The 24,956-nt window shown below is 29.8% G+C and overlaps 1 protein-coding gene and 1 non-coding gene across 4 annotated transcripts in view; one reads left to right on the top strand and one right to left on the bottom strand.

The window, feature by feature from the left end:
• LOC135952119 (serine-rich adhesin for platelets) overlaps positions 1-24,956 on the top strand; it is a 322,223-nt gene that overhangs the window by 161,513 nt on the left and 135,754 nt on the right. The gene's annotated exons all lie outside the window — the stretch shown is intronic.
• Positions 19,079-19,152, bottom strand: TRNAN-GUU (transfer RNA asparagine (anticodon GUU)). The gene has a single exon. It is a non-coding gene; the product is annotated as a tRNA-Asn (tRNA).

Raw genomic sequence — 24,956 nt, 5'->3', positions numbered from 1 at the left:
GTATTATTTACTAAATATCGGATGGAAAGTCAGTAAAATGAAAATTGATACAGACTTTAGTAGTGATGGAAAATTCAATATTATTTTTGTTTATTTTGTTAAAAGAAAATACAGCAGTATTCATTCTATTAATTAAGTGCTTTTCGGAATAAAATTATACATATAAAATACTAATTATTTTGTAATTAAATTTATAACATTTTTTAATCTCAGATTATGGCAACCATAATCTTAGAACAACATAATATGGTAAATCCTTTGACAATCAAAATCCTTGTCTGAAAATGGAGATGGTTATATAAATGGGCGTGGCACCACCCATCCAAAGTAAATAGTTATTTTCGAATATCTGCTGAACTATAATTCTGACAGTCTTCAAACTTTATACGAACCCATTTCTTATCAGTACATGAAGTCCAACCAAAAATGGGACTGAAGTAAATTGTTATTTTCGAATATCTGGAGTACTATAATTATGTAGTCTTCAAATAACACGGTGGCCTGTTCACATCACCTCCACGTAAGTTGGCCATGTCCTCAAAACATTCGTGCAATATGTCCAATGTGTCATGAGCTGTGTGACAATTAGCGCCGTCCCACAGAGGATTGAAATGTATCAAAAGTGGCGATTAATTCAAATGCTGAACTTTATCTGTCACAGTCATGTTTGATATTGGGTTAAAGAGCATTAAATTCTAAATCACTAACTTTTAAAGTACTGTTGTGAGTAACTTACTTTATTGGTAGTGAGCGGTCAAAGTCAAATAATTTTTACAAATTTTGCGAGCTGTGGTTAAAATTGAAAATTGTGATATTTCGAGAGCTTATATTTTTTGTTAAGTCTCTTAAAAGTAGAAATATTAAAATATGGAACCATCAACATCAGGTATTTGAGAACATAAATAAATATTTTTTGTTTAGATAAATGTTTTGCAAATATTTTTTATGTTTTTTTTTAAAGTGCTCCATTATTGGGGTTATTTCGATATATATATTGAGTTTAAAAAAGTTCAGGGCGAGATCGGGTAAATTTTATTAAATGGTCTTAAAACATGACATTTCAGCTTATATATAAACAAAAATATTGCGGGTTTATTGAGGTTTTTTACTTATTTAAGTCATAGTGAAAGAACTCCTGTTGCTAAAAAACATATATTGAAACAAAACATGTTAAAAAAATTTTTTCTTCCATTTTTTTAAAGTTGTGTTTTTATGTATTTATGTTTATTCATTATTAAAAAATTATAATATTCTCTTTTGTGACTTTTTTGAAAAAATTTGTACATTTATAAAATTTTGTGTAAAACAAAAATTTAATTTTGAATTAAATTTATACTAATATAAATAAATAAATTGGGGTATTTACACGGTCTACTATTTGGTCATAATGTCCTAATATATTATGATAGTTTAAACAAATTTTTGTTGTGTTTCAAACAAAAAATTTCTAAACTAAGAACACTATTTGAACTATGTTTATTGTTTTGTCATAAAATAATACTTTTTTTTGTTTAATATATTAGGACACTAGCTTGACCCGGTGCGCTTCGCTACCCCTGTCGAAGTAAAATAAAAAAAATGTGAAAAGATTTTATAAGCAAAATAAATGAATATAATTAATACCGGAATTTCTTGTTTGTGATTAATTGCATACTATGCCGCTGAAGGTCAGACTCCTTATAATGATATGAAAGCTATTTATTATAATAGTTAAAGTAATGCTTCAAATGAGTGATTTTGTTACCATTGTATATAAAATATATAAATATTCGAATATCAAGTGAATCTAATTGTATGAGTCTTTAAATTTTGTGTAAATTACATTGATGCCAGTGTCCTGTTATACCAGAAATTAAGAAGGGGTGCCACACCCCTTGTTCCCATCCGTCCCATTTTTGGATAAACTTAATGTACTGATAAAAAATTGATTCGTAAAAAGTTTGAAGGCTGTCGTAATAATAGTTCTGCAGATATTCGAAAATACTATATACTTTGTATGGGAAGTTCCACGCCCACTTATCCACTCCCGCCCATTTTCAGCTTTTCTATGTAAAATGATAAGAGAGCTATTCGGACAAAGTTGGAAGAATCTAGTAATTAGATATTTAGAAATAACTAATTACTTTGTATGGGAGGTGACTCACCCCGAGTTCCGATCCTTCCCATTTTTTTTACTAACTTCTTGCACTGATAAGAAATTAACTCATATGAAGTTTGAAGCCTTTCCCATTTACAGTTCTCCAGATATTCGAAAATAACTATTTACTTTGTATGGTAGGTGCCACGCCCACTAATTTAATACCGTCCATTTTCAGCCAAACCATGTAGAATGATAAGGGTGCTATTCGGATTAAATTTCAAGACTTCCACAATTATAGTTCACCATATATTTGAAAATAACTATTTACTTTGTATGGGAGGTGTCACACCCCCTGTTCCGATCCATCCCATTTTTAGTTAAACTTCAAACAGTGATACGAAATTGATTCGTATAAAGTTTGAAGATAGTCACAATTTTAGTTCTGTAGATATTCGAAAATAACTATTTACTTTGTATGGGTGGTACAAATTTTGCCCTCTTTTGTCCCTTTGTGGTCCAAGTTGAGAAAAACTATATAGTCTATTATTGCTTCTAAGTAAAGGAATATCTATGTTCCAAATTTCAATCAAATCGGTGTAGCCGTTTACTCTTGATTGTTTAAGAACTAAAGGTATCAATTTTACCGGTTTTCCCCCTTTAAATATCTTTCTGGTCCAAGTATTAAAAAAACATATAGCCTATTGACGCTTCCAAAAAAGAATCTATCTATGTTCAAAATTTCAATGAAATCGGTTCAGCCGTTTAGGCGTGATGCTCAAACAAACCAACAAACAAATAAACCAACAAACAAACAAACTTACAAAGACATTTATATATTTATATGGATTATGACAATATGACTAATAGCAGACCATGTGAAAACCCCAAATATATTTATTATTTTAATGTTTTATTATATCATTAAGTTTGCTTTAATTTATAATTTTAAACAAAAATTGGATTTTGAATTAAATTTATACTAATATAAATACATATAATAAATTTATTATTTGAATTTTTTAATAGCACATTAGTTATGCTTTATTTTCCAATTTTGCTTAAAGGGTTAAAAAAAAAGTACTGAACACCCATTTTGATAAAAACACTTCTAAGTATCATTTGCACTTGTTATTGAAAGCTATTTTTAGAAAATCAAACTAAATAACTGACAGCCAATTCGACTGATCTGAGGCCCTATGCTCCTAAAAGGAACTACGGGAAATATATATATAATTCCACTGATCTAGCTTTAACAATTTGGCCGCTATCAACTGTGGAAGTTCAGAAGACCCTATTGGAAGACCTATTATAAGACATGTATGTTGGTTAATGTCGTTTTCGAAATTGGTCCATATATGGGAGCTATGAGCAATAATGGGCCGATTTTCATAATAGTATATGCGACGATTTTTGAGTACATGTGAATTATTGAAACTGATTATGATACGATTACAATATTTATAAGAGATTTATGCGTATTTAAGTGATTTATGGAAGTGAAATTTATATGAGGGCTATGGTCAAATGTGAACCGATCCAAACAAAATATATATAGTTTTGTAATTTTTTGTTTATATGGAACATACTTTTGCTTAATTTTGTATGGATAATGCTATTCTATAAATGTGTTAAAAATTTTATAGCATTATCTGCAAAGTTATAAAATATCACATTTTGGTCCATAGGTCTGGTTCTCCTTAACCGATTTTACCAATTTTCAACACCAAATATTTCTGATTAATAAATACTATTTCATCCCCTACTTCATTTCCTTGACTTCCTACGGTGCCCTCAACAGTTGGACGGACATAGATAGATCGTCTTAAAATTCTAATAACATTTTTCCCCAAATGCTATTTGTTGATCAGGCGATCTAGCTATGTCTGTCTGTCTGTTTAAGGCACGATATGAAATCCTAGAAATTTGCACGATATGAAATCCTAGAAATACTTATTGATAATAACTAATGTATATGTACGAAAAATGTTGAAATAGGGTGAAATCAAATAACCAAAACTAAGTTATCGTGCTATCGGTAGATTTGGCGATGTCAATAGTTATCATAATCGTACTAATGGTAGTTTTGGCGATGTCAATTGGCCTCATCTGTTTTACGATTTGATTCCGTTAATGTTATGCAATTAATCCACAAACGATCCAGAATATTGTCTGCAACATTTTCAAAGTCTCGGTTTCAAAAATAATGTATGAAAATTTAAACTCAGTGAAAAACTCTGATAACATCAATTGTCTGTCCTAAATATTGTATACCCACAGGAAAGGCAACCGACAAAGATCTGGTCTCTCGATTAATTCCTCGGATGAAGTTATCAATTCTATTTCCAGCACTTTATATGACAGGCAAATGTCACTTTAACATGTCGTTGGCATAATAGGGGTTAAATTGACAACATTTAGACATTCAACTATAGGTCACCGAACTATCTCAAATGAATTTGTTCTGTTTTATCTGTTTTTACATACTGGTGAAGATATTATATTAAAATTTATTTGATAAATTCAAATTCAGATTCACTTTATCGTTTTGATGATATCGGCCCATACAAGTTTATCAAAAAACAGGTTACAGTTCAACATTGATCAATAATTGATCTTAGGTTTCTAATAGCACTTAGCACAACTTCCCGTAGCTGCCATATAACTTACATACATGATACATCAATATATCAGGTATAGTGCCGGGATTTTTTACTTATTTTGGATCTATATCTGTATTTCAAAGACCTTTGCAACGACGTATATAACGTCATTTTTAAACCAAGTTTTATTTTTTTTTTAGCATAAAAATATTTCCGGACTCTATGGATTAAAACAAACATGAGAAGCCCTACATTTTTATACCCTTCATTAGTGGTAACAGTATATATAAGTTTGTCATTCCGTTTGTATTTTCTACATTTTTCATTTGCGACCCCATATAGTATATATATTCTGGATCGTTATAGATATAGAAGTTGATATAGCCATGTCCGTCTGTATGTTGAAATCAACTTTCCGTAGCCCCTAAATAACTTACAAACATGATTGATACATCAATATATCGAGAATTCTTCCGGCTCGGTTCGAGAAAATAGGCCAACAAATGGCTGAAATATAAGGAAAAAACCGGGACAACCTCGATTTATTGCCTATTTATATCCGGATTACTAAGTATTTAATATAGACAATATGGATATCTAATGATAGATATTTCAAAGTCCATTGCAACGATGTATATAAGACTATAGTAACTTGGCCCTACAATGGGTCAAAATTGGGAAAAATATTTTTTAACCCGATTTTTATTTAAGAAAAATTTTTTTACTAATAAATTTAAAAAAAATTTTAAAATTTAAAAAAAAATTTGAAAAATTTTTTTTTTATAAATTTTTGAAAAAAATTTAAATTTTGGTTACCTAAAAATATTTAAAAATTGTATTTTAAAGTATAATTTGGTGAATGGTCTATAAGATTTGGCACATCCGAATATAGCTCTCTTACTTGTTTTTGTTCACTTTTCTATCACTGTGTTATTAATATAACCTTAATCTTTATAGGTCATCATACAGTGGGGCATGCCACAGTATCATGTTTTGCATGTACTCGTACTGTGGAATTCCTCAAGCAAAGTTATTTGTTTATGTAAATTGTATACGTACTTACTTTAATGTATAAGTGTGCCCGTTCAAGTAGAGTGCAGTAGTAGTTTGGTGGCAAAAAAACCCTAGTGAAGCAAAATGCAAAAGAACACGAAGAAAATCGAGGAAAAACACAACGATATTGAACTTAATTAAATTTTCTGCTTTTTCTCTTGTTGCCGATGAGATGTGCTGCTGTAGATTCAGCTTTAAAGCTTGTTGCACCTCAAGGTTGAAGACGTTGAAATAAATTAATTAAAAAATTGTTTAAGAGTTGTGTTGCTGTATGTTGGAATGTAAACATTTATTCATTTTGTTTTCTATATTCCTGCATATTTCTGTTATTGCTTGAATTTATTAATTTATTGTTATTATTATTATTATTCTATGGTACACATTGTCTTTTTTTTGTTCTGAAAATAAATAATAACAAACTAAAACAAAATCCATAAATAAATCATAAATAGTTTACTTTTTTGGCTTTGAGTTTGGGAAAACTTTTGTTTTTCCCTGTTAGAATGAAATGGATTTGAATTTTGTTTTTTAGGGTAAATATAAAAGATATTGGAGGGGTCAGCAATAAAGCAAATTTTTAACTGGAGAGGATAATAAAAAATAATATATTTATAGTAAATTTTATGTAGATTTGTATGGTATGTAAAACATACCTCTTGAAGTTAGAGTATAGAAATTAGTAAAACACTTAAATTTAACTGTATATACATATTTTTAGAAAACTATTTGTTTGATTATTTCCCTTAGGGTTAAAAGTTTTTGCAATTCTTGGAAATATCCAAAATACCAATTAATATTATTGCATATTTAAGATAAGATATGTATGTTTTAATTCCAGCTTCTCCTGTTTTTATGCAAAGTGTTTTCAAATAAACTATTTTTTCTTTAAAACAAATTAAATTGTTTTAGAGATTGCTTTCTTAGCTTGAAATTTTTTCACTAAATTTGACCACCGATTTAATCCAACAAAAAATCAACTCAGTGTGAAGTGTATATAAGAATCGCCATAGCCGACTTCCCTTACTTGCTACTATTTAAATTTCAATTTGTTTTTAAAATCTTTTCAGTGTGAATGAATTTTGTATTCCAATACAAATGAGTATTATCGATTAAAAAAGAAGAAAAAAATAACATAAACATTTTTCCAAAATTTCTTTATGTTTGTTTTTGTTGTTTTATCATAAATTTTAAAAATAACAAATAAAACGCCATCAACAGAACATTTATTTAAGTTGCTTAAATGTATTTATTTCAAATTTATTTGTTGTTTTTATAATTTTTTTTTAAACATTTAAATGTTTAGTGATATGTAAAAGATACGAGATACATATGTATGTACTTAATAGTTTGCTTTGCTAGTAGGTATTTATGTTAGTGTGGAATTGTTTGCAAAATCTATTATTGTTGTGTTTTTCATTTTAATAGAGAAACATAAATATTATGGTGGCCCATATTTTGCACTTTTTCGATTTTCATGTAAGAAATGTGTTAGATCTGTGTTGGGGTGAGAAATGGGTGATGGAACTCTGGATGAATTTGGAAACAAATCAATCTCTGAGACTTTTGAAAAACCAAAATATTTATGTATTTTGCGTTTTTCTCAGAAAAATCCCAATAGGAAATGTAGCGAAAAAAAAGAAGAAAATAAAAGCCAATTATTAGGATTTTAGGACTCCTTTAGGAAACCTTTATTTGATTCTTTGTAAAATTGTACATTTTGGTTTGGATGCAGAAAAGACAAGAAAGATCAGAATTCATTAGGAAACCAACGGAAACAACATTTGGGACATTTTGACCAAGTTGACAGATTATTTTAGGCATTGTGTGAGAAAGAGATAGCCTATTATTAACAACATTCAGCTTCTGTATATAAAGTAATGACAGGTAAAACGTAGACCATCACAAGTATTAATGCCAGAGCCAGATAAGGCTTTTTGGCATTAACAATCTGTCTTCTAAAAACTAATATCAAAATCGGATAGCGTTTAATGGTGCACATTTTATTTGAAGTTTTGGTTGGAATTTTTTAAAAAAATTTGGCACGCTGAATACAAATCTATCCAAAATTTGAAAATCATACGTGATGATTTAAAAGATTTTTGTCAAGAACGTAGAATTTAACTGAATGTTTTAAAAACTATTCATGGATTTGAAATCTTGGAAGTATTATTCTTTTAAATACTTTGAATTTAATATTGTTTTTATATTTTCGAAATAAAAAGTGAAGAGATTATTTTCAAATGCGCCTTTCTTTTATTGATATCTATTTGATACATTGCGACTAACGGAGGGTTAAAGATGTTTTATTGGATTGTGTAAGGAATTTCATAATTTTAAGTTATTTATTTCGTTGCTATTTTTAACTCAAACACCCCTCGCTGCACAAAAGGGGTAAATTTAAATCAATTTAAAACAATATTAATTACAAGATCCTCTAGTTTCTGCATCGTTCAAAGAAGCTTAAATATAGCAGCTCAGAGAAAAACTACTGATATTACACTGAACAAATATGAATTTTGCAATTAATTGCAACATTCTAAAATATTAAACTAAAGCATTGTATTGAATTAGGTGCTTAATTTCCGTAGATTTTAAAACCATAAATGGTTTTTAACATTTTCAATTAAATTCCACGTGCCTGTGAAAACATAAAAGTAAAAATATATCAAACTTTCTAAAAATTAAAAAATTTGGTATCGATTTCAATAAACGCTAAATGAGGATTAAAAACGAAAATTGTAATAGTTGTATTGAGTGTATGACTTAAAAATGCGGGATTTTTTTTAAATTTTTAGCTTTTATTTTGAAACATTTGTACAATATAAATTTATTCAATGTATTAGTCATTGTTAGCTATGACTTTTTCTCATCTTTCTGGCAACATATGGATTCCGAACCAAGAGTACTGCTCATCTTTTGAGGCCATGAACGAATCAAGCCAATATAGAATAATCTGTTCCAAAGCGATAGCGTTCTACAAAACTTCCCAACCACTTTATTCTAAGGAGTGAGATCGAAAAAACCTTGACATAAGTTTTCCTTAAAAATGTTAGCCCAAGTATTATTTGATTTTTTTTTTTTGATCAAATTACCTTTGAAATGTATGTCAGTTATTTTATGTTTAATGTCAGTTATGTTAATTTGTTGTTAATCTGATGCGTACTAAAATTATAAAATATTTTTAACAAAACCCTCAAACTTATTCCAATGTTATTAAACAGTATCTGGAGAACTTGTCTGTTGATAGTAAACCTGGTTCAGGTAGAATGAATGGTCCACATGATGTTTCTAAAGCCAATAAATAGAAAGCACTTTCAAAAGAGCTCCTAACAGATCCGGTATGATGTCCGCTTAGCTCCGTATTTAGACTATTTGGTACGTAAAGTTAAAGCCAATGCTGGTTTGGCTGACAGGAACACTGCTAAAAATTTAGAGGCTAAAGACAGAGCACGGAAATTGAAGTTAAATTTTATAAAAAATTATACCTGCTGCATAATGGATGACGCAGTTTATGTTCTGGAAAAATTTTCGCAGCTTCTGGATCAATAATCTCTTACGCTTTGGGTTATCGTAATGCATAGATTTTTCATCGCAAGTAATGATTCGGTGCAAAACATATTTTCTTTTATAACATTTAAGCATAATTTTGGACATGCTAAATTGTCACAAATTTGTTAAAATTATTTATTTATAAAATATTTCGCGCCCATTTTATTATATTTAATTTCAGATTTCCCAAGACAGCAAAGTTAAAACAATTGAAATATTGTTTGTTAATATTTTTACATTTTTACCGTTTAAAACAAATAAAATCGATCAGTAGTTTAAAAATTGTAACAACTATTTATTTATTTATTTAAATTTACACAAAAATTTAAATAGTCACTCTTTTTTAATGCACACACTTTATAATTTACAAGAATATACTGGCTGTGCAGTACTGACTCACTCACAACTCATTACTATTTATATACACAGCGCCATCTTCTAGAAGTCTCATGAATAATATAACGGAACAATACTAGAATGTTATATTTCCACAATGATCACCTAGAACATTTAAAGCTACTTCACAGTTAAAGCTTACAAACATTATTAATAACAGCATATTATTAAAATTATTTCTAAGTAGAAGTTTCTACTGTTGGAAATGTTTATAAACATTACATTCAATTTGATAATGCAATTTCGTAATAATATACATTTTTGTATTCCATTGAACTGTGACAATTAAAACGTAATATACTTTTTTTACTTGCACATCTTTAACGCTTATTAAACCCAAATGATGTGATTTAGACCAAATTATATAAGTTTCAGAACTATTTGTTAAAGTTTTACAAAAATTAACATGTGAAATTTTCATTTCACATGTTAATTCATTTCCCTCGAAGGGAAAATTGCTATCGGGAATATCACGATGAATTTTACATTCACAATAGTTGATTTTGTTCGTAACAGCTGTTTATTGTTTACAAAATTCCATCTAAAAATTTCACAACAAGGGGAATTTTTTCACGTGAACAAAATTGATGAACGAAAAAAGGAAAAGGGAAAATATTTCATGTGAAATATTGATTCGAGATAGGGTTGAATAACTTTTTCGTGCATTAAACAGTAAAATTCTTAAAAAAAATATTGTAAATGCTTCTTATTATTGAAAAAAAATTCTTTTAATAACACTCTGCTACAAAATAACACTTTTTGTCAGAAATTGAAGAGCGACCTAATGTAGTTTGTAGGCCTAGGTGAGGACATACTAAAACCGTTTTCAAAGATTTTCAAACACCCTCAAAATTTCGAGTTATTTTGAAAATACTGTTCTAGGGTAGGTCGTAGTACTTTAGTACCTCTAACTATTATTATTTATTAGCCTATGGAAAATTATCCTTACAGGCAATTAACAATTATTTGTATAAATGTAATAAAAACAAGTAAGAGTGCTATATTCGGCTATGCCGAATCTTATATACCCTTCACCTTTGTTGTGGATGCATTATTATTTTTTAAAATTAGTATATATGTATGTACATTGCCCACTTTCAGCGTACAGCATCCTAAATTTATCAAGAACACAAAAAACAACAACGCCAAACGAAACAAAACACCAAAAGAAAAAACAAAAACAAAATACGCAAGGCAATGAAACCAACACACATCCAAACATACGTTTAATTGTATAAAAAACAACAACAACGCCAAAAAAACAAAATACGCAAAGCATGCACATTCAAACATACGATTTGTTGTTTTTTTGTCAAAAAAACCAACACACAACCAAACTAAACTTTAGTTGTATAAAAAACAACAACAACGCCAAGAGAAACAAAACACAAAAAAAAACAAAATACACAAAGCTTGCACATCCAAGCATACGTTTTGTTGTTTTTTTTGTCAAAGCATGCAATACATTGTGTTTTTTGATGAAATTTTCAGAGGTTGTCTCGGATTTTTGCTCATATCTCCGTTATTTATGGACGGATTTTGCTGATTTTAAATAGCAAAATTCTCGAAAGTATGTCTGACAGAATTGTTGAAGATTTGGATCCCGGAGATATCTGGGGCCTTCAGAAAATTGATTTCAACAGACAGACAGACAGACAGACGGACAGACAGACAGACAGACAGACAGACGGACATGGCTTAATCGACTCCGCTATCTATAAGGATCCAGAATATATATACTTTATAGGGTCGGAAATAAAAAATGTAGAAATTACAAACGGAATGACAAACTTATATATACCCTTCTCACGAAGCTGAAGGGTATAAAAACTTATTATAAAAATTATGAATTCAAATAAGCAATAATGTTGTTTTTAATTATATTGTTACTTAATGAAAAATCAATTAACATGTAAAATTTATTAAATTCTATACACATTCTCCTTATTGGAACAAATTTCACTGATAATGGAACAAAATGACGTGATGGTCGTTGAGGCACATTAAATGAGATATTTTGGATTAAAAAACCGGAACTTACACTACCATTGATTATGTTGCAAATAAATGAAATGTTTAACATTGATCTTCGGCTCTTCAGGGTTGGAAGTTTAATTAAAGCCAATCTTGCAGAATATGAAGGAAGATTTATTGGATTGAAATTTAATCCACGAAGACAAAAGAGTAGGAACTGTTTTTGTACAGATTCAATAGCATCAGAATGCTTTTCATATATAGGGTCCCATATTACGGATCCGTATTCCAGGATAGGTCTTACCAGGAATGTGTATAGAGATTTAGTGGCATAAGGGTCATTGAACTCCCTAGCCCAACGTTTCATAAATCCTAGTACACCTCTGGCTTTATTTGCTGTCATTGTTATATGTGAAATAAAATTTAGCTTGGAATCCAGTAAAATTCCCAGATCTAAAAATTTATCGACCATTTCAAGCTGATGTAGTTCAAAAACATAGTGTGCCGGTATTGGATTCATTCTAACAAATCGCATATATTTGCACTTTTTTAGGTTTAATTCCATATGATTTTCTTTACACCATGAATAAAACGAATTTAAATCATCTTGAAGCAGTTGCTGATCAAGAACTTGACGATAGCTTAAAAATATTTTAACGTCGTCTGCATACATTAAGACATTGGAACCACGAATAACTTGAGGAAGGTCATTTATAAACAGTGAGAAAAGAAGAGGACCAAGATGACTGCCCTGTGGTACACCAGATGATACCTCTATATTTCTAGAACGAATATTCTTAAAAAGTACAGCTTGTATTCTATTTGTTCTAACACATTTTTAAACCGATTTCAAAATTTTAAACAATTATGAATAGGTAAGGAATTAAGATTTCATAAAATGTAGGCATAAAATCTATATTTCAAGAAATTGTGTAAGTTTTTATAAATAGTTTCGCTTTATTTTTTATTTTTGTTGTAATTTTTTCAAATTCAACAATAGTTATTTTAATTGTTTTCTATGAAACACAATTTTATGTAGACAAAAACGAGATATTAGTTGTTAAAATCGGTTTATACTTGCAAAAGTTATTAAACTTTTTCGGAAAAAGTTCAACAAAATATTATATAAATTAAAAATTGTACAAATATTTTCTTTGGGCTGGGGGAGAAAATACTAAAAAAGGTGTTAATGAAAAGTTGAATAACTTTTACAATTATCATACGATTTGAATAAATAAAACCATGTTTTGTTAAGAACTAAATTTCCTTTATACATTGGTATAAATTTTTATAAGCTTCCATATCAAAATAAACAATGAAAACGACTAAGTTCAAATAAGTTGATACATTTTGTTTTTCTTTTAGATATTCTTAACAAAACCAATATTTATGACTTACAAATGTATCAAAAAATGCACGTCATTTTAAAGCGTAATCAGTTTTCTTTCCATGCTCGTTAAAAAATTAAAAGTCAGGCAAAAACCGACCGATTTGCAGATCGATAAGTTGACGAACATCACTGAAAACTTTTTTTCAGAATAACTTCTGAATTTGAGGGTGTTTCTGAAATTTTTTGATATAATTTGTAATGTACTCAGCAAGCCCTATCGTTTTCCAAGTTTTTTTTTTCATCGTAGCACCGTGTAATTATTTTTATTTGTAATATCGAACTTTGACATTATTTATGGTCTAAGTGATGTGCTAAATTGCTTTAAAAACTGTATTTTTGACTTCAAGTTAATATGGGTTAATGAAGTCCAAGTAATAAATATATTATTTTTATACCTAGCACCCACCTTAAAGTACACCTATCGACTCAAAATCACTTTATGAGTTAATTAAAAGATGTGCGACCGTCTGGATGTTGTTAAAAATGTTGGTCTCTGCATAAAATTCACACGACCTAGTTGTTTGGCTATCTGTCATTAGCTCCCATATACACGAAAATAAATTATTGAAATTTTCAAAGAAAAATGTTTTTGCTCATTTGCTTATATCGTCGGGCTTGACCGATATCACTTGGTGGTTGTTATCAAAGAATCTGAATCCCAAAACTCGATATTTCAAATAAAATGTGCAACCTCTAAACGTTATCCGATTTTGCTCAAATTTTCAGCATTTGGTTCTAAGATGACGGAGAACACCTATCGTAGTATCGAAAAGTTGAAAATAGGTTTCAATCTAATGTGTATTTTTAAGTATTGCACATATGCACGTATAAATATAAAGTAACAAAACCTATTATATATTTATGTATCTATTTTTCAACACAACACATTCTATTGTAATTGTATTGTTGTACTTGGAGTACGAGAGATCTTTATCTGTGTGTGACTGTGTATCTTTTACTGCTATGGTTGTATGTGTCATTTCAAAGGCATTTATTGTTTAAATGCTGCTGCTGCTACTGTTGTTGTTGCATTCCGTTTGCATTTCAGGGCTTCAGCCTCTCTCACTCATCATCAGTAACGCCAATGCCACTGCCACTACCACTACAACAACCACAATTACAACTACACACATCACATCACTTGAAAACATCATTACAATCGCACCACATCCGTTTCCGTTTTTTGTTCTTTTCTAGTGCAAAAAAAAAACAAAATAAAAAAATAAAGGAAAAAAAGAGAAATAAATGCTTGTGCATTGTAAATGAACACAAAATATAAACTCATGTACAATGCGGGTACTTTGCCTCATGTATTAAGCAACTTAGACTGCTACTGCTGCTGATGTTGTTTTGGTTTTTTTTTTAATTTTTATATGTATTTTTTGTTGTTGTTGCATTTTGTTTACTCTTTTGTGCATCATGCCACCAACATCACTGTATGCAATTGACCTTGAAATGTTTAAATATTTTGTGTTGTTATTGTTGGTTTGGTTTTCTGATTTTGTTGGAAATTTTAATACCTAATACCCTACAATAAATTGAAATACAATGTACATACGTATGTCGAAGTAATGATAAATGGATGTTCTAGTGTTTCTGAGCGGGAGTCTATTAAAAAAAAGATTTATATTTTTAAAGCTCTATTAAGACCTCAAGGTGTTTTCTGAAATTTCTAGTATTACATCGAAAGTAATAACATTCTGACCCTTAAACCCCATTACACTCCTACAACAGACATTCTAGTTAATTGAATGAATTGTATATTTAATTTAGTGTAGCTAACCATATGTTCAACATTTACTTAATCATTGAACTTTTTTTATTGTTTATTTTTTTTATTGTTTATTTTTTTTTAAAAGATTAATGTACATATTTTCCTGCCGCTTTAATGCCAAATTAAAATGCACACAGGAAAACGCCAAAATGTATTGAATGAAAAAAACATACACGAGTTCACCGATGAAAGAAATACAACTTAATTCAGTTGTTTATCTCGACTGTAAATATTTACAGACATAAATAATAATTTTATTGCACATTTAATGGTTTTGGTTGGCTGCTTTGAAACTATTTTGCGGCTTCTGTTCAATATCAATTAATAAATGATGCAGTTAATTTGTGCATGCAACAAGAAACTTTTCAAACATTCATATTTAATGTATGTATTTGGTTTTCTGATTAAATGTGAACAATTTTATTAACATGTGTGTGTTAATTTAAACTTTTTTTGTTTAATTTTTAACCGAAGAGTGATTGATGTCTAAAATTGAATTTAATTTAGAGAACAGGTTTATTTGTAACTTTTTTTATCACATACACATTTTTTCCATTATTTATTCCAAATTTTGTACCAACGAATCGTCATATATAAGGGAAGTTTTGCTTTAATTCTTTAATTTGAAAAAAGGTGCCGCTGAAGGACACCGATTGCTCACCAACGTTTATGGTGAATGCTTTTCATCAGTTTCAACGTGTGACAGATGGTTCGTGCGGTTCAGAAGTGGTGATTTTGACACTGAAGACAAAGATCGTCCAGTCCAGACAAAATAGTTTGAAGACCAATAACACTGTACAACACCAAAAAAATTACGAGGTCGGACCAATAAATTTTGATAGAGGAGAAAAAAAAGACACGTCAATCGGCGTTTTGAAAGTTTGCATCTGAATTTCATTTGAGTGGGGGGTTAAAGTTTCCCAACTCTGGCACATTCTTATTGTTAATCTTCATAAGAAACCATATGATGCTTACATTTTAGGTATAAAATATGTTCAGCAAAGTTATGTAGAATATTACGGAGAATATTTTTGTAGAATATGTTAACCCTCTAAATCTTCAAGGCATGGGTCTTTTTTGTCCTTCCTTTAAAAAAGTGCAAAAACCACCTTTAGAACAGGGATTTAAGGGGTTAAAATGTTCTGCATAAAAATTATACGTGAAATTTTACTATAAGTCCCTAAATACACCAAAACGGAAAATTCAACCAGAAAGCCAGAAATAAGACATAACAAAAGAGAGTCGGGTTAATTTCGCATTTATTAAGAATTTTATTTTATTTTAACACTGAAGAACTCTTATAGCAGCAATATGCGTATGGTAATGAAGTGGAATTGCCTAGAGCTACATAAATGTAATTGATGAAGACAAATTCTTAATTCTTATTTCTGACTTTCTGGTTGAATTTTCCGTTTTGGTGTATTTAGGGACTTATTGTAAAATTTCACATATAATATTTTTGCGGAACATTTTAACCCCTTAAATCCCTGTTTTAGTGGTGGTTTTTGCACTTTTTTAAAAGAAGGACTAAAAAGACCCATGCCTTGAGGATTTAGAGGGTTAACATATTCTACAAAAATATTCTCCGTAATATTCTACATAACTTTGCTGAACACATTTTATACCTAAAATGTAAGGATCACATGGTTTCTTATGAAGATTAACAATAAGAATGTGCCAGAGTTGGGAAACTTTAACCCCATCTAAAGTGAAATTCAGATGTAAACTTTCAAAACGCCGATACACGTGTCTGTTTTTTTTGTCTCCTCTATCAAAATTTATTGGTCGGACCTTGTAATTTTGGGAAAAATTTGATTTTGTTGTATAGTGTAATTGGAGGCATTACTTCATGAAGATTGTTGTGAAACTCAACAAGAGCTTGCCAAATCATTGGGATGTACTCACAGGGAATCTTTACCGAACGCAACTGATTCGTTTGAAGCGAGCATTGCCCGAAAAACGCATAGAATACGCGGCCAGATATGAAACCGTAATATTCCATCATGACAACGGTCGGTAACATGTTGAAATACCTGTTATAATGTATTTAGAATGAAGTGGTTAGGAGGTTTTGCCTCATCGGGTTTATAGTCCAGATCATGCAGAACCCTCTCTCTGGGATACGCTTCACTTCAGAATGATTCGTTATTGGCCTCAAAAGATGTGCAGTTCCTTTGGCATGGAATTTTTCAAAATAAAAGCTAAACATTTTAAAAAACCCAACATATTTAGGACCTACTTGCAAATTTAATGGAGAATGATGCTTAATTGACAATAGTCCTCATATAAATAATGCTATCGGGATAAAATTCACCGATATGTTTTATGTCAGTACTAGTCTAGCAAACAGATTTATGTTTCTATAACAAACTCTAATAATTACACTAGCGGTATTCACAATCTCATGGAAATGGTCTTGCATCATTGCAAATGCCAAATTGTATTGGTTTTTGTGTGTATTTAATTATTAAATTACTGTAAAATTTTGCACTTTCAATGATGCTTGCCCATTTTCACAAGATTGTGAATAACGCTAGTATATTTATTGATTGCATTGCATTTGCATTTCCGGGTTCCATGCTGTCTCAGTCATTATCACTATCCCCAGTAGTTTCACAAGTAGTCAATGTATTCTTTATTTTGGGTAATTTCACACATATGTGCTCTTTGTAGAGCAGAGAGAAGCCAATTGGTTACTTTATACATCCCGGGTTATCTGAAGATATCATTACAATCGTATCACATACATGTCATATCCTTCTGAATAGTGCTATTTTATTTATTTCCAAATCCAACTCGAAGAATTCGCAATTTTATTCGCGATTTTAATTTTTGAAAGGATGTATAAAACTTATTTACTGTGTATCTTCAAATAATCGTACCATATGAAGCTAATGTCGGAGTTTTCTGATTTAAGATGCATTTGAAAGAAATGTTTGCTCTCAAAAATGTATTAATGATACAAATGCAATTTTCAAATGCACTTTTAGAAATATTCTCCAACTTAAATTTCAACTTTTTTAGAATAATCTTAAAAAGTGTTAAATTGAACTTCACTTTTGTAATAAATTTGTATGATGAATCATTATATCATAATATTTTCTTCTCAGATTATGATATCCATAAGCCGAGAGGAATATAATATGGTAAGTTCTTCATCATTTAAATGGTTGTCACAAATATATACTTGTATACTGTAACCATATATAGGTTGATACAATCATGTGAATCGTAAATTAACCATATTGTGGTTACCATAATCATGTAAATAGTTACTGTGACTATAATATTGTTAAAAAACTTGTAACAATGTTGAAATGGTTACAGTAAACATGCACAATTATATTTTTTCTCTGCGTGTAGGTTCATATAAAAATTGTATATGTTCAATTTCATCACCAATTTCAATTATTCTTTTAAGACAATTATGTTCAAGTCATTTTCTAAGGGGGACCTTGTATGGGGTCTAGGGACAAATGTTGCCCGATTTTCGCCATACTTTACATTATAATTTCAGAGTACTTAGAGCTAATCTTGCCGCATAAACGATATATTTATGACTGCTTAAACAGTATTCTAGGAGGACATTTGTATGGGGGCTATGTGAAATCATGGACCGATATTTCCCATTTTCAATACCAAAGAAACCTTATCAACAGAGAGTATTGTTTGTTCAATAGACAGAGAGACGAAGGTAGATAGACCCATAATATACAAATGTTGGTCTGCGACAAATATTTTAATGTGTTACAAACGCAATAACAAAATCATTATACCCCTATAATTTTGTTGATGGGTGTAAAGACTAAGCCACATCATTAGTATTTAATATTTACTGAAATACCTACTTTCCAAAAAAATTGTTTGATATTACATAACTTTTGTTAAAAGCGAACAATGTCAATAAATTTAATAATTTATTTATATTTTTAAACACTTGCTAAACAATTTGTTAGTGGTTATATTTATTTCATCAAATAGTTGATCAGTTTAAATGTATCATAAATTTTATAGCTAAATCAATTGAATTTGTAGAAATATTGCAAGATTAATGTAATAAAATAAGAACATTTATTTATAGAAATTATTAATTTAGTATTTTTATACTATTACATATTATTATGAAACCTTTTGGCATGTTGCTGTGCCAATTATAACACTAATATCAAAGTGTTTATAATAAAAAACACCTACTTATTAATTATTATTTTATTACAAAAAAATATTTAGAAATGAAAAAAAAATGTTGCAAAAAAGTTAGACGCCCCCGGGTGGGCTCGAACCACCAACCTTTCGGTTAACAGCCGAACGCGCTAGCCAATTGCGCCACGGAGGCTTATGCCCAAGTGTCAACTAACAGTGTTCTAATATTTTTTATTAGAAATTATTCAATACACAACACACTTATCATTTAAATACAAACAATATCAATATATTAAATAAACAAAACATGAATACAATTTATGAGTTAAACAAATAACAGCAATAATTTATAATCTCAGAATTCATTGATTTTTTTCCTAAACATTCTATGTAAAGGCAGATGGAAAAACAGAATTCGTTTTAACCAACCTGTGAAATAATTGAAAGTAAATAGAAAAAACTTACAAATCAAATATAAAGAAACATAATATTTTAATGGTTGTACTCATCCATGAATGTGCATTTTAGTTGAATATTTTATTTAAAAGTAAAAAATTCTACTTCATAATTTATGCCTTTTTTTATTTATTTGAATTTTTTGCAAAATACCATTGTACTATCTACACATTCATTCATTAATAATATAAAAAAATAATAACAAATTTATTATTGCTTTCGAATCTATGTATGTATGTATATTAAAAAATTCTTTGCTGTTTTTCAAACTCTTTCGTACAATAAAGTGATTAAATTCAATTTACTTTACTTTGAAAATGTATTTTTCCGTTTTATTTTTGCAATTGAAATATATATTTTTTTTAGATTTGATTGTCCAGAATATTTATTAATACAAATTTTACGTGGATGTGAATAAATAAACTTTTGTAATAAAATCGTTTTAAGGTCAATAAATTGCCTTTTTTAGAATTGAAAATAATTGGTTTTAGTTTTGTTTGAATATAATGGGAGTAACTTCTATTCTATCGCCACCATGCTCACATTTCACATGTTTTCTTTTGTTTGAATATAATGGGAGTAACTTCTATTCTATCACAACCATGGTCACATTTCACATGTTTCCACATTTATTGGTAGATTTTGCAGAAACTTTAGAATAAAAATTTACATGAATTTACGAAAAATTTTTTGTTCTAAATAGATAAAAATTGTGTTGTAGTTTCATAGAGTCACAAAAGTATACATATCAAAAGTACGATGTTGGGTCCGTTACTTTTTGAATTTCAAGATCATTTAGTTTGCGTCATTTACCTCTTGACATGATGAGAAATTGGGAAAAAAGTGAACTTCGTCTGCAGAATAAAAATATCACTCAAATAAAGGCTAAGCTTGATAAATACTATGGGAACTCCACACCATCAATTTCAATGGTAATAAAGTGGTACGTTCTGGACGCCCAGTTGAGGTCTCTACACCCGAAACAATTGAAAACAAAATCACTATACATTGTTTGCCGATTGGAGATTGAAAGTGCGCGAGATTGTGGAAGCCATAAGCATCTCACATGGCTCAGTAGTTTCAATTCTAAATCATCACTTGGGTATAAGAAAGATTTCCGAAAGATGGCTACCGCATTTGTTCACAATCGGGTGCGCTTCCTTGTCCGCCATATTCTCTCGATTTAGCCCCAAGTGAATATTTTATGTTTCCAAACATAAAGAAATGTCTCGGCGGAAAGAGATCCAACGATTAACTCATCTCACAAAAAATACATATTTTGATGACCTCGACAAATCTTATTTTTTTGGAAGGGATAAACAAATTGGAGAAACGTTGAAAAATAAGATAATGTTTTATCCAAAAACCTATGTTTCTTTCAAAAAGTCACGGTTAAAAGGGAAAATTTACATTCTCTTTTAATTTGATGACCAACCAACTGCTTTAAACTTTTAAATATATTTATTTAAAGCTCAAACGTTTACATTTGGAAAATTCAAAAATTATTCTTTTGGTACTTTTTTATATTTGGCAGGAAACAAAAATGTCCATCACTGTATCGGACTTTAAGTTTTTTTTAAACTTTGTACACATATTCATGGAAAATTTAAAGTTGTTCAAACATTTTAAATTCGATTTGGTTAATCTTCTATATCGGGATTTACAATAGATGGCGGGAGTATCTTTTAATTTGAATCACACCGATAGCTCACCGAAGCATATAGCGAATGTGTTCTATCGTTTTCAACGAGCGAGAGACGGTTTGTGCCGTTCAGAAGTCGTGATTTTGACAAACATCGCCCAGGTCTCTTAAAAAAGTTTGAAGACTAAGAATTGGAGGCATTACTCTATTGTTGTCAAATACAATTGTTGTCAAATACAACAAGAGCCTGCAGAATCATTGGGAGCTACCAAAGCAGAAATTTAAAGGTTTTCGATTCATCGATTCGATTCAGGATTCATCCAAAAGTAGGGAAATTTGGTTCAATACGAATTTAAAGCAGAGAGAACTTGAAAGACGATTTTTTGTGTCCGAAATGCTGCTTGCACCGAATCAATGCTTGCGATGAAAAATGGATTCATTACGATATCCCGAAGCATAAGAGATCGTATGTGAAGCCCAGTGGAGCTCTGTATTTGGTGGGATGAAGACGATCCTATCTAATTTGAGCTGCTTAAATCTGACCAGACCATCACAGGGAACGAGTACCGAACGCAACTGATTCATTTGAAAGGAGCATCGGCCGCAAAAAACACCCAGGCATGAAACAGTAATATTCCATAATGACTACCTCGGTCACATGTTACAATACCTGTTAAAACAAATAAAAGTTATTTTATTTTCTCACTTGCTTTATAGCCGGAACTAGCCCGGTTCGTCTACAATTAGTTTCGATTGGTGCTCTTTCTGGGATATGCTTCATTTCAGAATAGATTATCCGAAATTGGCTTGATTCGTTTTTGGCCTAAAAAGAAGAGCAGATTTGTTGGCGCAGAATCCATTTATCGCCAGAAAGCACTGTGGTTCCAAATCAAAATCTTGGTGGAAAAAATTATTTGGCACTCTTTTTATATAGAATTGGAATCTCCGATTCCAAACAAATGCGTAAAAAATCAATATAAACTTTTTTCAAGTTACAGTAGGGTCTACTAGATATACATATAAAAATCATTAATAAAAAATTAAAAAAATACGTTTTCATGTGTTTCTGAAACTAAATTTTTAAAAAGATCTGAATTTACTATATTTCAAGTTACAGTATGGTCTAGATATATAAAAATCAATAATAAATAAAGAAATATTTCTAAAAATTCCATTCCGTAAAAATTAAAAAAAGTATTTCGGCGAGTGCTGGCGGCTACAATTTTTTTTGCAAAGACATTCCCCAGAAGTTTCTTTAAATGATGTATAGAGTCATTGGACGGGCTTCGACGATCTTTTTTTTTGGCAAGCTATATAACATTCTTAGAAAAAAAAAATATCAGTATATTTGAGGCCCAAGTTTAAAGGACTATAACAGGAAAATGGAGAGGCCCATAAATATAAGATGTACACTTAGTAAAAGCTTATAACAATGTTTATCTATGTTTTGAAGTATGAATTTCTATATGGTAAAACAATTGAGTATATCTAATTTAGTAAAGCAGTAAAATAAAAAAAAAAATTAACGAAAATATGATTCAAAATTTGTTGAACTTCTGGCACTTCTGGCGAGAAAACGAAATGTCCAATTGAAAAACCCATTTGTATTGGAGGAGATCACATTGTCAGCTTCCGAAAAAACTTAGTTTTTCCAAATTCTGAAGATACAAATTTTCATAATTTTGTCCATCTAGATTTTGATTTAGAACCATAATGGAAAGTTGGGAAAATACCATAGCTAAAAGTAAATTAATATTGTACAAATATTTAAAAATAAGAGCGTTATAGAATAGAATAGTTCAATTTCAATTTAATATAACTTTTTAACCACTTATCCAGTTTTTGCATACTACATTTCAAATGTTAATGCCATGTATTGATCTTTCCAATAAAATTTGTTATACCCTTCACCATGAGTGGCAAGGGTATGTATAAGTTTGTCATTCCATTTGTAAATTCTACATTTTTCATTTGCGACCCCACAAAGTATATATATTCTGATTCGTTATAGATAGCGAAGTCGATATAGCCATGTCCGGCTATCCGCCTGTATGTTGAAATCAACTTTCCGTAGACCCCAAACAACTTACGTACATGATTCATACATCAATACATCGGGAATTCTTCCGGCTCGGTTGCTATTTATAAATCGACAAAATCGGCCCACAAATGGCTGAGATTTTTGATCTATATCTTGATTACTAAGTCATTAAATAGACAATATGAATATCTAATGATAGATATTTCAAAGTGCATTGTAACGATGTATAAGTAAGTTGAACCTAAAAAACCATTTTGAAAAAAAAATCTAATTTTGTTTAGCAAAAAATATTTAAAAAATTTATTTTAAACTATGAAGGTGAAGGATATATAAGATTTGACTCAGCCGAATATAGTACTCTTACTTGTTTTTATTAAAATTTACTTTTTTGTATTATTTTTTACGATTTAAAGTTCTATCGGGTTTAAAAAACCACCCATTGCCATCAATTCTTTCATCTAAATGAAATTTTTTTGATATTGATATTTTACAAACTTAATCTATTGTAATATATAAATTTGTTAAAAATATTGAACATTTAATATTCCTTTCAAAAATCTTTCATATTTCTTAATTTATGTGCAAAATTATTCTACTTGAATATACTTGAATGCACGATTAAAAGATTAATTTTATTAATATTAATCATATTAATCATTCATAATATTGAAATAAAAAAAACTTAAACTAAAATAAACGTCAGACAACCGATTTTAAATCTCAGAAAACATTCTATAAATTGTATTTTGTTGACGTCACTGAAGGCAAACACACGCTAAATAACTTTGAAAATAATAATTTTCTTCAAAATTTCAAAATTCGTAAACTAGTAAGGAATGTACAAATTCACAGCGCAAATAACTTTACAAATTGTTTATATTTTTGTCAATGGCAGAAATTTATTTTATTTTATTTTTGTGCTGCCCAGAATGATACTGGCCAGGTGTATTCGTCTATTTGTTTGTTTATTAATGAAAATATATATTCAATTCTGTATGATATTGAAATACAGAAAGAAAACTAATTGAAAAATACACACACTATAAAGGTGTTGAGTTAATAAAATGTTCATTGTCTACACTTTATTATAAACATACCAACACGGTGTGACTAAATGAATGACGAACTGACGGATGGACGGACTGACTGACACAATTGTCTACACAATTTAACTTAAATACTGCTGCGTATATGGTTGTACATTTCATTTCAATTTTCGATTCTTCCTTTTCAGTTTCATTTCAGTTTGTAATTAAATTGCAATTAAATGTTTTTCGTTGCTTGTTTTTCCCTCTTTTACCTCCTCGCATTTTTTTTACTTTTTTTTTATTTTTCTTGGTGGGTGTAATTTATGGAATGACTGGCTGCTGGTACAGGTGTGTGATACATACTTTTCTTGTTACTGTACGGCAGTGGTCGACATAGGGAGAACATAAAATATGGATTATAATAACTTGCAATGCACATTATTTCTCTGTGGTAACCTGACCAGCTTTGGTATAAAATTTTCTTTTATTATTTTTTTTATTATTTGATAATTTAATTATATGAACTTCATTAACATTCATGTTGTTTACATTTGTTTACTGGTGACTATGCCTGTGGGCCGCAGCTAAATGGGTAATGATAATTCCAATTATTTTGAAACATTGTTTGGTATGACCTTTTCCCATCTTTCTGGCAATATATGGATACCGAGTGAAAAAAACTGCTCATATTTTGCGGCAAAGAACCAATCAAGCCAATTTCGGATACTCTGTTCTGAAGTGAAGCTTAACCCAGAGAGAGCGTTCTGCATCGAACGAAACAAATATTAGTCGGACGTGGCAAGATCTGGACTATAAGGCGGTTGTAGCAA

The sequence above is a fragment of the Calliphora vicina genome, chromosome 2 (assembly GCF_958450345.1).
Source record: "Calliphora vicina chromosome 2, idCalVici1.1, whole genome shotgun sequence".
NCBI classification, from domain to species: domain Eukaryota; kingdom Metazoa; phylum Arthropoda; class Insecta; order Diptera; family Calliphoridae; genus Calliphora; species Calliphora vicina.
This window is presented reverse-complemented; position numbering and strand designations above follow the sequence as displayed.